Source organism: Lathyrus oleraceus, chromosome 6 (assembly GCF_024323335.1).
Source record: "Lathyrus oleraceus cultivar Zhongwan6 chromosome 6, CAAS_Psat_ZW6_1.0, whole genome shotgun sequence".
Lineage (NCBI taxonomy): Eukaryota > Viridiplantae > Streptophyta > Magnoliopsida > Fabales > Fabaceae > Lathyrus > Lathyrus oleraceus.
In genome coordinates, this window is record NC_066584.1 from 170,687,938 (window position 1) to 170,694,075 (window position 6,138).

Sequence of the window (6,138 nt, forward strand, 5' to 3'; positions counted from 1 at the left end):
AAGTTTGGAACCTTGAATTTATGAGGAATTTTCACGCCTTCCACTAGGCACATGTCGGCGGCATCTAACCCAAAAGTATCGGGACCTTCTATTGCCTTTAATTTGTCCTCCATCATACGAAATCTTCGTTTGAGGTCAACAAGAGAAGGACCAAAAGCATCATATACTGAACCATCCCTTGTAGTGAAGAAAGCATCCTGATGATCGTCAATCTCAGGTTGAACTCTCCCATTGGCAGGGATGTTGAATGTCTGAGCAACATTTTAATACACTGGGCCTCTCTCGGGAGGTAATTGAGCTATGACAGGTGTACCAGCTCCTCCTGGGGGATTCACTGGTATTGTCACAACAATAGGGTTGGTAGCGGCAACTCTCAAATTAGCCTGACGCATTTCCTTTTGTCCTCTAGCCAAAGCTTGGATGGCTTCAACAAGCTGACCTATATGAGCTTTCATAGTGGTCATATAGTCCCCAGCAGAGTCGCCGCGAAAAATTACAGAGTCGCCACCGAATTTTATTTATTCTAAAGGAAAGGGAAAATAGCGATAAAACCCCAAATGAGAGAAATGGTCTCGCAACCAAGAGAGGATTCGGAAGTCGGTTATGCAACGAGAAGGTATTAACACCCCTCACATCCATGGTACTCCATGGGAACCACTTGCTCGTATCAAATGCGTATGGATGTTATTTATCTGTATATTGCTTGCTATCAAGAATGAGATGAGAGAATGAGATGGGGGAGAAAATAAGTTTTAAGTTAGTGTGTTCGCCAAGGATTTGGGCCCTTGTGCTTACGTATCCCCATACGTGCAATGAGGAAATCAGAGCCCCGTAGTTCGGCTCACAAACGGAAAATTTGTTTGGTTGTTTTTATTGAACAGTATTGATGTTCACGTGCTACTGCTCACTTGCTTGTATACTCTGTAATGGAAGCGGAAAGTATTTGCTTGTTTGCGGTAAAGTGGAAACGCTTGGTTCACACTCTAACAGTTAAACATTACTTGCTCGCATATGAAGGCTTAAGCGTCGTTCACGGTAGAACGGAAGTAACACGTTCTTATTGAAAAGTTTTGAAGAGTGCACTAAGGCAAAAGATGATTTGATTTTTTGGGGTTGATTTTATGTACGGAGACAAGCATCAGACCCTTGGCTAGATACAGTCAACGGTCCAATAACTCGAGAGTTGAGAGGACAATGTTATCCTAACCACTCTTTTTCATCCAAAAAGAGATTTGAATTGTGAAAGGAGTTTGGCAAGTCTAATCATTGGAACTTAAAGGGTGACAAGTATATGACCCTTGACTAAGTACAGTCAACAATCAGAGTACTTAGGAATCGAGAGGACAATGAAGTCCTAACTACTCTTTTTCTCCCTCATAGCACCTGGATCTAACTTGCTTGAATCATTATATGTTTTAAGGGGGAAAATCAAGTTTCAGGTCCTCAGGTTAGGTACGGCCGACGACCCAAGTACTTGAATGTTGTGTACAAACATGTACACCCCATTTCACATTCCAATTTGTTATGAAAATGTTTTGAAAAAGGTACTTGATGTTGGATCAAGTGTTTGAATTTATTATGAAAATAGTGTGTGAAAGAATGGAAGAGAGAGATAGAATGAGGTTGAGAAGAGGATGGAGAAGAGATGATAGAATGGATCATGGAGTGGATGGAAAATACTTGGCGTTGGGTCAAGTATCCACTTTACAATGGTGTGAGTTTTATTTGGAAAACAACTTGACGTTGAATCAAGTACCTTTTGTTTCTTTCGAAATGCTTTGGTTTATCGTTTCGTATTTTATCTTTTTTTGATTAACATGCATGGTGAACTAACTAGAAAGAAATAATCTAAGCTATTACATGATCATGGGGTGGGGGGACATTTGACCCACAATGGGGGGATGGATCCACACAATACAACATAAAAGGAAATAGAAAGAATTATATAAATTAAGAACCATTAAACTATGTACCATGCCTAAAGCATACAAGTGGCATGGTACTTCAAACAATACAAGGCTATTGAATGAGAATGAAATAGTAAGGAGCATGGCTAGCTAGGAGTGAGCTTGCATCTCAAAATCACATGCGGAAACACGAAATAACAAATGGGTTAGCGTGAGATTAAGTCAAATGAATGAGAATGATGCATCAATATGTAAGCATGTTCAATGGTTAAAATCGATTCGAAAGGTAATGGATTAATCAATGAAAAATAATCAAAGATCTATCATATGATCACGACAAATGAAATTAGACATACAAGACAACATCACCTAAATTAAAATGGGATTTTCAATTTACAATATGATCATAAACCAACGAATCGAGTAAATGGACATTAAAAGAATGAGTATTAATTCTACGAATTAAAATCTACCTAAACATGAATTATGATCACAATCAATCAAGTGGAAAATTAACAATCCAAATTCAAGAGTTGAATCTAACGGCTATGATTATACAAATCAAGTTGAGCGGAAATTAACCTAAGGTCTAACCATGGCAAAATCAACCATTAACCATATTAATCTCAACAAAAATCCACAAAATGAAATAGCCAAAATCTAATGACTAAAACCTAATCATGACATGGTTAATCAATTGAAAATTAATTCTGGAAAATTAAGAAAAAACTAAATTTAATCTAAAACTTGATTAAACCTAATTCCTAAATGATTATCTAATTTATTCTAACTATGAATTAATCTAACTAATCACTACAATGTTAATTCCTAACATTTCTAAAACTAAGAATTAATCCTAATTCTATCAAGATTAACAAAACAGTACCAATATTAATCAAGCAATATGCTTGGGCCTGAGCCCAAGTTCCATTCAGCCTAAGACCAATCCTATGTCACATAACCGAATTTCCAGGGTAAAAACATTCAGCGCAAAAAGTTCGATGAACATGATCCCAGAATTTCACTTCCTCAAAACAAAACCAAATCGCACCCCTGAGTTAATACGCACTGGATCTAGGTCGAAAATGGAGTGATGCTCCTTCGCGATGCAAGAATCTCGTTTCACCGGAATTCAAACGGCTCGTTTTGACGCGGGTAGAAGAGATTCAAAAGGAGAAGAATTACTTACCGACTTGCTAAGACACGGTAGCTCCGACAACGAGTTCCTTCATTTTTTCTTCCGTTTGCGCAGTTAAGGGCGAGGAGTTGAGTGTTAGAAGATGAAAGTTGCAGGGGTGAACCGACCTTTTCGCGAATTGCCCTTTGAAGGAATCCCGATGATGAATGACGAAAAGAGAAGCTATTCAAATGTTTCTCTTCGATCCCCGATTGTGAAAAAGGTGAAAGCTTTCTTGTTTTCGAATTGCAGTGCCTATGTCATCTTCTCTCTTCTTCTCTTTCTCCGCTCTACCCTTCTTCTGCGTTCTTTCTGTTATGTTGTTTCTGCTGTGTGCGGTTAGGTTGAAGAAGATTGGATTTTTGCAGGATGAGTCGAATGTGGCAGAAAAACGGTTATCGATCCCTTGAGTTGTTGCAGGGTGATTATGGAGTTAGAAGGTCGATTGAAGGTTTGTTACAGGTCGGATTGAAGAATTTGAGTATGTGGATTGAAGGTTGCAAGGTTGAAGATGGAATGAAGGTTTCGGTGAGGGTGAAGAGTTGAGGGAGAGGAACTCGATTATGAAGATTAGAGGAGGTGGTTGGGATTATTCTGCAGGTTGCAGAATGGTGGTTTTGTTGAAGAAGAATAGGATGATGATGATGATGGGTGAGGTTGGAGAAGAGGTTATGGAGGATGAAGTTATGGTTGTGAATTGAAGATGGAGTGAAGTTGTTGAGGAAGTGAAAAGTGTGATGGAGGATGGTTGAATTTCTATTGCGAGAGAGTGTGGGATTGGTTCCTGTTCTGGAGTAATTCTGCAGGAGATTTTTGTTGTTGTTGAAGGAAGTGAGAGGAAGTTGGGTTAAAGGTTTTGTTAGTATCCCGTTTTCTGTCTGTTACAGGTTTTCTGAAGGTAGTTATGGGGGGAAAGTTCGGTTGAGATTTTTGACGGTTTTAGAAGTTGAAGTCAGTTACGGTATGTTGTCGTTCTGTTGCATCAAAGATGATGAATTGGGGGGGTTAAGAAGTTTGTTGAAGTTTAAAATTCGGTTATCCCGGAGCTTGTTACAGGTTCGGTTAGTTGTTATTGAGGAGTTTCAGTTCTGTTATGATTTTATTCCGTTGGTTGAGGTTCGTTTTTTTCTTGCAGGTTTCAGTTAGCCGGTGGTTATAGCAGTTGGTTGAATGATTATCAGATGTGGTTTTTAGCAAAGTCAGTTAGCAGGGATGTGTGTTATGTTATGGGAGTCTCAAGTTGGTTGGAATTTTCGACCGTGAATGGTCGATTTCTCAAATCGAAAGCTTCTGTCATTCACTATTTATTAGACATGAAGAAGCATTTGAGTGGAAAGTGCAGTGAAGAGCAGAGAATAAAATCAAGGGCGTTCTTTCACGTTATCTTCTCTATACACTTTTCTTTGTCAATGGTGTTCATGGTTTCTTTCACGTTATCAACAACAATTATCACACCTAGCACAACCGCACCAACAGCAGTATAACCACGTCTTCCACCGGCAGCAGGACGCCACTGGTAATTACACTCAGCTCACTTATGATCATCCATGAGAATTTCGTATGCTTCGGAAACCTGTTTGAATCGAGTCGTTGCATTGTCTTTTACAGCTTTTGGTGATTGGGAATGCTTATTCGGATGAAATTAGAATGCGAGTTTTCTTGGATACCGATTTGATTTCTTTTTAGATGTTTTTTTGGGATTTTGGAGTTTAGTACAGAGTGTTTGGATTTGGGATTTTGGTTTTAGGGTCTGGTAATTGTAACTTGACTTTAGTTTGAAATGTTTGTTTTTTTGAATGCATAAATTGACTTGAAATATGTATATATGATTGCATTAGAAAATGGTTTGGAATGTTTGTAATTGAGTTTTGGTTGTGATCATATGATGTAAAAAAAATGAATTTGGAACCTCAGAACTGGAATTGCATGTGAAATTTTGTAATTGGCATTGAATGGTTAAATGAAATTTAATTTGGAAATTGAGATTATCATGAAATTGATGTATTATGGAAATTGGAAGTATTGAAAATGATTATTGGATTGAGTCAAACGGTTCATGCAAAATTGAAATATTATAACTATGATGGATTGAACATCGAATTGGGATGAGATTGTTTGTAGTTTGAATTTGGTTTTTGTATTCTTGAATGTGATTTTTTGGACTTGGAGATTGAATTGAAATGGTCTATATGGGAATGATAATGGAATAGTTTGAATTAATCTAAATATGGTTAAAAGTGGTCAGAATGAACATGAACATGGTTAAAAGGTGAAAAGTGAACATGGTTCAAATGGTCTAAATTTTTTTAAAATCAATCGATTGATATGTATCGTATTGAGAAATAAAATGGTTGGAAAAGATGATTGACTTTGGTCAACTGGTTGACCAAAAAGTCAACTTAGGTAGAAATGTGTAATTTTGGATGAAATGATATGTAATGACTTGTATGGAATGAGCTTAAATGAATAACACAGTGCCTTTAGACCAGATAAAACATGTCATGTTCCAAGAATCGAAATCCAATCAATCAAAGCCAACCAAATGATACTTAATCAAGCAGCAAATTATAACACCTTGAATGAATCCTACCCGATGAGTCGTAACCATGAATCTTTATCAAGCAAATGAACCATCCATAACAGACCAGATGAATCGGATGAATCCTCATTCTTGAATGTATACACCCCATGATGACGCCATAACCAACAACTAGGGTATTAGGAATTGAATTGACCTTGATGGTGCTCACAACCCAACACTTATGAATCAAAGTCATGACCACAACTATGGTCCGAAAATTAGGGCTTCAAGCTATGCTCCATGATGAAGACAACAAGGACGAAATGCTCACCTCCTATTCAATGCCATGTATGATAAAACCCTGGAATCCACAATTATGCTTCTTCAAATACAAGTGGGATGTATTATGATACAATGGATATGTAGATGAGATGAATGCTTATCGGGATATGCAAATGATTAGAGTTAGTGACCTAGATGAACTTTGTGAAAGATAGGGTGAATTTTGGGGTATGACACCCTTCATTCATTGG

General features: G+C 37.7%; 1 long non-coding RNA gene across 1 annotated transcript; it reads left to right on the forward strand.

The window, feature by feature from the left end:
- The first annotated feature begins 2,802 nt into the window (after positions 1–2,802).
- Positions 2,803–5,032, forward strand: LOC127093181 (uncharacterized). Its single transcript, XR_007792446.1, has 2 exons — positions 2,803–4,140; positions 4,220–5,032. It is a non-coding gene; the product is annotated as an uncharacterized LOC127093181 (long non-coding RNA).
- The last annotated feature ends 1,106 nt before the right edge of the window (positions 5,033–6,138 follow it).